This window comes from Sorghum bicolor, chromosome 10, assembly GCF_000003195.3.
Source record: "Sorghum bicolor cultivar BTx623 chromosome 10, Sorghum_bicolor_NCBIv3, whole genome shotgun sequence".
NCBI classification, from domain to species: domain Eukaryota; kingdom Viridiplantae; phylum Streptophyta; class Magnoliopsida; order Poales; family Poaceae; genus Sorghum; species Sorghum bicolor.
Genome location: NC_012879.2, coordinates 39,942,339 through 39,951,179, shown reverse-complemented (window position 1 = coordinate 39,951,179; position 8,841 = coordinate 39,942,339). Strand labels below are relative to the sequence as shown.

The following is an 8,841-nucleotide window of genomic DNA, read 5'->3' as shown; positions in this document are numbered from 1 at the left end:
GGCAGATCAGACATTCTGAAAAGTTATTGACATGGGAGAAGACAAGTACGATCCACCCATCGTCCTTGGAAGACCGTTCCTCAGCACCGTTAAAGCAATCATCTACATTGGAACTGGAGAAGTCCACATGCATTTCCCCTCTGAGAAGGTACGCCGCTATTTTACTGACCTTAACTATATAGTTGAAGACTCTAAGCATGTCAGGACAAGAAGAAGACGACGCAACCGCAACCAGAGGAGGCAAATCATCAAGGATGGATGGGCAGACTACGAAGGAGAAGTAGTGAGGTCTGAAGACATACAACTTGAACAGAACTGTCCTGAGGAGACCATAGCACCGAGTCAGGTGTGGAGAAAGAAGATAGTTATACATGAAGAGCAGGCTCCGCCGGAACCACCGACTACGCCATCCAGCGAATCCCAGGACGACTGAGAAAACGGAGAGTCCCGTTCGGAGGACTTTAAAACACTGAACGCCTTGCCATGAGGTAAACTTGGTAGTTATCTTTTTCCTTTCAATTATTTTAAAATAGTTTGCTTAGTTAATCAGGTTCATATCATCTTGAAAAGAAAATAAAAATGTTGAAAATAGTAAGCCCCATGTGAGTATGCTCATGGCATAAAACCCATAAGTACATTCACTGTGGTGGCGTAAAAATGAAATAAATATATTCCTGTCCTATAAAAATAAAAATATAAAAATAAATTTATGATCCTACTAAAGAGAGTAATATTTATTGAGGAGGCTCAACATGATAAAGGCTAGATATTTATGCTAACACTTAACCAGTTCCACAAAGCTTTGTTGTCTATTTGAGCTCCACAGAATTCAAGGATCAAAGAAGACTAGCAGACGGAAGACATCCTAATCGCTATCAGAGTGCTGCCGACATTCAAATACACCTCCGCCACCTGCTAGCTACATCAGAAGAAATTACGTCAAAATCCAGCTTGGGGGAGAGCACCCCCATTTATCCAGCTAAGTGTTCTACTCACGTTTATACTTTACTCAAATAATAAAAAGATGCATAATCATAAAAACCCAAATAAATATTGTGTGCTTATATATATCTTGGCTTAGTTTGCTAAATAAATAAATAAATAAAATTTGCTATGAACCCTCATGATACGCTCTCACATGGAAATGATTAATAGTTGCTCTGCCATGACTAGTTCCTAAAATTGAAATCTCTCTCAAGTTTAGGCATGACTGTTATTATTTAAGATTTGCTTTAAACCTGAACTTGTGGGAAGAGTACTTGATCTAAAGTCTAAGTCGTTAACGGATATGATATGGGAAGGTTGAGCTGCTATTTATCTGTTCCTATAGATGCTAGAATTCTGGAGAATTTTATCTTTGAAAATCTTTAAAATGTTGCATGATGAGTTCCTGTATGATGAGAGTTTAAAATCCTACCACTGCCATATATACATGCTTATTAGACTTTGAGCCACACATTTACTATTAACTGCTTATGAGCATTGAGTGTGGTCAAGCTGTGTAGACCCTTAGGAGCTTGTCATGTGGTTAAATCAAGATTCACTTGCATGTTCACTCACACATGCTGCTTCTACTCTGGAAGTACGCATCCACATATATCCATCCATTTCCATCTCCAGAACCACCCAAAAATATTCTACTCCTAATCCGGGATAGAATAGCCAAAAATATTTCTATTTTTCCCCTATGAAATAAATGCTCAAGTTATCTTGTTACTACCACTTACTATATTATCTCATGAAATGAGTGCTCTAATAAAAAAAAAGAGAAAAAAAATGAGAGAAAAAAAAAGAGAAAAAAAAGAGATACGAGGAAATGAAAAGGGGCAAGTGCCCGGAACCTCGAAAGAAAGAAAAAGTGAGACGAGAGGTAAAAATGGACAAGTGTCTGATAGTAGAATTAGGGGTACAAGATACCCACCCGAGAGAAAAGAAAAAAAAATATATATAGAGCATCTCATTCTCCTCAAAAAGTTTCAAAAGAGCAAGAAAGGTATGTACCCCCTCAAAAGAGCAAAAGTAGAATTAGACTTTCACCATTACTTTCACCATTATCACCATTCATTCGCCACACATGCACATCTTGATTTGACTTATTGACTTGTTCTTCTGGATCCATGGTTTGACTATGCAATAAATGTCTTGTAAGTATGTATTAGCTGTCTCCCACCTATGAGCTCCAGATATCAAAAGCCTTATTAGAGTACGGTGAGAGAGAAGGCAATGTCACTATGCCTTATACCACAAATACCACATACTTGGTAAGGATCCAGAAATACCACAAATGAGAGACTAGAGAGAGTCATACAAGGAATCTCTGAGTTTTATTTGAAAATCTGCAAAAACCCCAGAGCTATAGCTGATCAAGAATAAGAGACATGGCACTTGACTAGACCGTTCTATCTTTTAACTGCTCAAGACAGAAGTGACGGTTACAAGTCCCATGGTGGAAGGTAATATGAGTAAGTTTAAATCTTAACAGTTTACTCTAACCCAGAGATGATATCTTGTTTGAACGCATGTGTATCTTTAAGGCATGAAACCACTGCAGAAACTCTTGAGTTCATCTTTGCTCAGGGACGAGCAAAGGTTAAGCTTGGGGGAGCTTGTTGACGGTCCTTAATGCTTACATTTAACCATCAACTAATCATAGAAAAGGATCCAAATGCAACCAACACCTAGACTTAGGGTTTTATCTGACAGAATTCCACGAGTTTTGGTGTTTGTCTATTTCTGCAGGGGGTTATCAGGAAATACGGAAGAAAGGCCCACACGTCGGGTTTACATAGAGATATTAACGTGCCGCGCAATTTTCTACCATCTAGAAGACTCCAGAAGCCACGGGAACGAACGGGAAGGAAATCGGGCTCGGAGGCAGGGCGCCCGCCCAACTCTCCTGGGCGCCCGCCCAGCTACAGTGCCCAATCTGGACACGTTTCGCGGATTATGCTCCACCGACCTAAAGGATCAAGGAAAATCGTGCGATTAATGTCGGTTTGATCCGACGGCCCAGATTCACTTGAAGGGACTATAAAACCAGACCCCCCTGGCCCCTGGAGATCATACCTCTTCTACAGAATCAAAGCTAGGGTTACAATTCTTCATCCAAGTAGAGAGGATCCCTCTAGTTCTTCTAGTTCTACCTCTAGTTCATCTAGATCTAGCTCTAGTTCATCTAGTTCTAGTTCTAGTTCCTCTAGTTCTAGTTCTAGTTAGTTCTAGTTGTAATCTAGAAAATAGGGAGAGAGAAGAGGAGAGCGGAGGAGGAGCCAGATCTGTCGGATCTTCCTCAACATTATACTTTTGTAGCATCTGGTTCGTTCTTCATCGTTCTCCAGGTTCTTTAATTCATAACTCCTGAGTTCTCTAATTACTTGTATTTACATTCAAGTTATTTATTGGATTCCCGCTTGCATCAAGTGCTCTAGTCTTTGAAACATTAGAGTAGTAATTAATAGATTAGACGTGGTGTTTAGTCTTGCGATTACCTGGAATTGCACCCAATCCTGCGGATTGTTGTGGTAGCCTTAGGGTAGTGACAGCCCTAACGGTCGAGGTATTCCACCACGTTCGGATCGGTGTTTGTAGGACCGTAGTCAGACCTTCCTAGCCCCCTTCTCATCTCTTTCTGTGGTTAGTGCTCTGATGTCCCGATATAGATAATCTTGAAGTAATTCTTGATTCTTATATCAACTAGAGAACTCTCAGGAAACTTCCTCTCTTCCCACCAAAAATATTCATATAGTTATCCTTGGGCGATCTTGGATCTTAATTAGTACACTCACGTTCTCTGTGGAAAATCGATACTCTGGAATACTCCCAGGTGAAAGCTACATCGGTATCCGTACGCTTGCGGATTTTTCTGTTTGCGTTTAAAATACCCAACAGTCACCATTCATGCTTATCGACTGTTCTATCCAGTTACGTATAAATTGTACTCATATACAGATGTGAGATGACTTGAATTTTTTAAACCTTGCTACAAGTCTCATACTTCACCTTCCAGCAAGCTCGTGGACTACATCGATACGATGCATCTGGCGATGCATCTTAGTATCAGAATTTCTACGTGGACTTTTCTTTTTAGACCCTGTCACCACGTGCCTATGTCACCTACTACCAGGCTTAGGGACTAAGTGGGCACACTTCACCTTGCGGAGAATATGCTTGATTATTGAAGAACTATACTTTTCAGAAAAGTAAAGTGGGCACACTTCACTAGAAAAGAAATCTTTTTTGGTTAAGAGCACCATGCATTCTTCAAACAACCTGCTTCTTCGAAGTCGATGTTGATCAACTGTCTTTGGAGTTGTTTAAAATATTGTTGCAATTGTTCAGGCGATTTTAAGCTTTATTGGTCGAAGAAGTTCAAGACGGTGTGTTTCATCACAACACATGGTGCTCGAGGACTAGCTGTGGGGGTATAAACCCCTACACCCTTACGGCTAGACTTGGGCCACGAGATTTGGCCCATTATGAGACAGTTTGAGGCTTGATCCAACTACTCAGAGTTTCACGCAAGGAAACAGGACATGGAGATCAAGCTAGATTCTAGTCGGTTAGAATAGGGATTGATATCGTACTATCTATGGCAATTGTAACCGACTACGATTAGTTTCCAGATTTGTAACCCTGCCCTCTGGACTATATAAGGAGAGGCAAGGACCCCCCTTAGTCAATTCAACAATCAGACGCAGGACGTAGGTATTACGCCCACACGGCGGCCGAACCTGGATAAAATCCTTGTTTGTGTCTTGCATCACCATCGAGTTCGTAGCTTGCGCACCTATCTGTCGATAAACTACTATCGTGGGGCATACCCTAAGGTAGACTGCCGACTAGCTTTCGTCGTCAGTTGTTAGATTAGAATTATGTTTGTGCAAAAGATCGTATAGCGCTTACTCATTAGATCAATGGGTAAGTGGTAAATATTGTATAGGTGTGGTGACTAGACCATATTTATCTACGATTACCCCTTATATTGCGGAGATTGAGGTAGATCACGGGAGTGACAGTCCTGTTGAGTCCTTTGTATTCCTTCTCCTGATTATAAGGATTGTAGAGCACCATTATTACAGGGAAGTGATTGCTATATTCATGATCTTTCTTGCTAATATCACTATGCATAGATAACCTTTTCAAGTGATGATGCTAGGTGTACTTGCACTAATCAAAGTATGCTTTGTCTGTGTAGTTAGAATACTTATGATTTATTCTTGTAGATTGTCGTAATACCATGCTAGTGTTGTAGACTTAGAGTAATCTAGTTGAGATGATTATCATGTTTATCTTATGGCTATGAATTCTTATTTATCATCTGCCGCTTATTATTTATATTCATATATTTATCTTATATGACACTTACCCTGCATGACAAATAGATAAATACATGGTTAAGGTCTCAATGATTACATGCAGTGCTCATTGCTCATTATCCATTGCAAGTCCCTTCCCAGTGGTAAAAATATAAATAACGATACCTGGAATACTCCTGGTTAAAATGCTACATCGGTGCGCTTGCAGATCTTTTATTTTTTAGTTAGTTATTTCTAGAAAAACATATAGATTTAATAACAGTACTTCCACATTATGTCAGTGATGGAAACCTAGCTTAAATGATGTTCAGTAAGTTTGACGCCGTTACCAGGGATAGGTTTAAGAGTCTATTTTTTAGTTGTGTTAAGAAGTGTCAACAGTCACCTCAACAACGAGGACGTAGGAACTCCTTTATGGGGATTGCTGAACCTTTGTAAAAATAGCTTGTCTTGTTATGATGGTAGCTTCGGCTACCCTTTGTTCTTTGTGTTCTTTTTGCTCTTCCTCTCTACCCCCTACTTCATAGGTGGGTGGTGCCAATCTACGATTTGGTGTGGGTGCCAAGCTTTGAGGAGCTCAACATCTTCATTAAAAACCTCTAGGAGGGTGTGGTAACACTTAGATCTGAAATCTCAACTCGATTCACTCTAATTTCGTAGCTCGTTTAGGGCAGCAGAGGTTCTGTTAGCCTGCACCGGAAGTTCTGGTTCCCCTGACTGGAACATCCGATCCAAACCACCGGAACTTACAGTCTCGTATGTAACTTCCGCAAATTCGAGTTTGTAAGTTTCATGTTTTGTAAAAAGGCCCATTCACCCCCCTCTAGGCTAGGTTCTTTCATAAATCCAGAAAATTACGAACACCCATGTCAAGTGGAGGATTTAAACCTGGGTGGACAGGTTCTACCACAAGGAACCTAGCTAGCTGATCTATGATCAGTTCGTCTAATATTTATGATGTTGAGTAAGTATCATCAGAATAACTATAAAACATGTTTCCATATTAAATCTGTTTCAACAAATAATTATTCATAATATTTTATATAAACTTGATCAAACTTCACAAAGTTTGACTTATCAGATCAAAAGACTTATTATATCTAAAAGTTGCAAATAATAAAATGTTATTTGCACTAACACGTTATCTATGCATGTTACCCATGCCAATCAAACATGCACTTATATGCTGGCCATGTACACACGCGCATGTCACATGAACATACATCCTAATCCCTCAACTACCATGTATGCACGTGCTAAAATAAAAATGGATTTATTATATCAATGAGATCATACGCGTATCAATTAAATCTAAAATTTTTTTATATCTAAAAATTTCCTTATTTATCCTATTTTCTAAAATAAGAAAATAAATAAATAAATACTTCATCTATTACCTCCTAAAAGGTAATAGGTAATTATGACCATCCAATCGAAATAAATAAACGGCTCACAGTCATTTAGGAGTACCAAAACAAAGCCTTCAATGATGTTTTCAAGAAGTAACTAATTGGCAGTATCCATTATATCATATTTCTAGAATATACGAGATGGCAAATCTGGGTCTTAGAATATATAACATTTTGTACTCACGACGTGTTCATATAAGAAAGGAAAGCAAGGATCGTTTGCCCTATACTACAGAAAACCATAATAACTGATGCTAAAGCTGTGAAGCCTAACCATGGGTTGCCAAAATGCTTATGCCATAACCATGCCATCCATCTGTTGATTCGACTTTGGTAATGTGCCTCCAATGTATGACATAACAACTTCAGGTAGTGCTCACCATAGAAATCAAAAATGACATATTCAAAGAGTCTGGCGAATAGAGTTGAGACCTCCTCATCACTATCAAGCTGGTGCACAATAACTCCTTTTCGAGAAAGTAAAGCAACATCATCAGGAACACTAATTAGCTGGGACAAGAAGTAGACATAAGAAGCAATGTCATTACCTAGTTCTGGGCAACTTTGCTCAAATGCAACAAGATTCCTGAAAAGAGTGGCAGATTTATCATCAATTGGCAAACGTGGCATGTGAGTACCCCATCTCTGAATTCTATGTCTAGAAGTGAGTGAGGGTTCTGCTCATCAAATATCCTGTCCTTAAATTCAACTCCTGCGTCATGATATTGTTCTGCTCTGCGCCACTGTTGAAATACCTTACAAGAATGCTTGCTTTCATATTGAGAACACGATGACCGACTATTTTCTTTTATTTGTGATTCAAAATTTCGAAAGAAACACTTGGCCCAAAATAATAAAGATCGAAAGTAACCTGTCGTTTCCTTCATCTGGTGCTTGTGTTGTAGACTACGGCCAGAAGGCTTAAAGTACAAGTAACATAAGTGGAGTAGATGGTCAAAATCCTTTGGGCTATTGTTATCTTGTATTGCTAGTGGAAAGTGTAGGAGAATCCCTTTAATAAATTTTGAGATGTTGTCACTAAGTAATCCATGTGGTCTATCACCACTGACAAGAAGTTCATATATTTTTGTAACAACAAAAAATGGAATCTGGTTTTCTAACAACAGGAGATCATACACAGCTGAACTGTTGTACCATTGCTCATTCCCCTCAACATTTTCTTGAGTTTGGCCATCATAGAAATCCATACGACAACATCGTTTCGTGTTATGATGAGTGTCAATATGCTCTTGTTCTATCTGATGTGCAAAACCCTTACCTGTTCGTTGTGGGAGACTAACAGCTGTGCTCTCCACCATTGTTTGCTTGGCTTTGTCATGAACTCTTCCTTCAGATTTTCCAATAACCACCTCTATCACATCATTCGGATCCAGAGAACAAGTTTCACGAATATCCCTTTGCACTTGAATCCCACCAATCCCATTAAGGCTTACAATTATGAAGCAACTATCAAGCAAGAGCATCTCTACGAACATTTTGCTATTGATTAAGTTGTCATCGGAATAACAGGTTCTAGCTTCTTTCTCAAGTGCTGTGATCATTGTTAGGTAGTCTTGCAAACTTCTATTGCAGTTTAGTTTAAGCACATAATCGAGACAAACCCATTTTTCTTTCTCCAGTGGCAACGATGTGGGCGCCCCATGGTGGTAAGGACCAATTGAGAGGACCCTTGGCTCATAAGCATTTGGATCTGATGCACGAATGCACTGCAAGACCTTGTACATCATGCTACATTTAGTTCTGTTGCCATCGATATTTCCGTGTGATCTCCAGTAGATGAGTTCTTTGATCATGGACTGAGGTGTACATAAATGACTTCCAGACATACTCCCCTGCATAGAACTCCAGAAACCAAGTAATAGGATCAACATTTTGTTTCATCAGATCAGATTCAACGGCCAGAGACTCTAATAAAATGAATTTAGTGCCGGAAACAATATTAGCAACTTTCTTATACAAACAAAAACCCTTTGTTGTTTCCTTTGTTTCTTTGAACAGTTGCAGAGTGGAACTAACAATATTTGTATTATTTTTGGGAATAAGTTAGGAGGAATTAGTAAATATTTGATGCCACTGTCCTGCTAGGATGTCACTAG

At 39.2% G+C, this 8,841-nt stretch overlaps 1 pseudogene; it reads right to left on the bottom strand.

The window, feature by feature from the left end:
* LOC110431386 lies at positions 6,785-8,535 on the bottom strand (annotated as a pseudogene).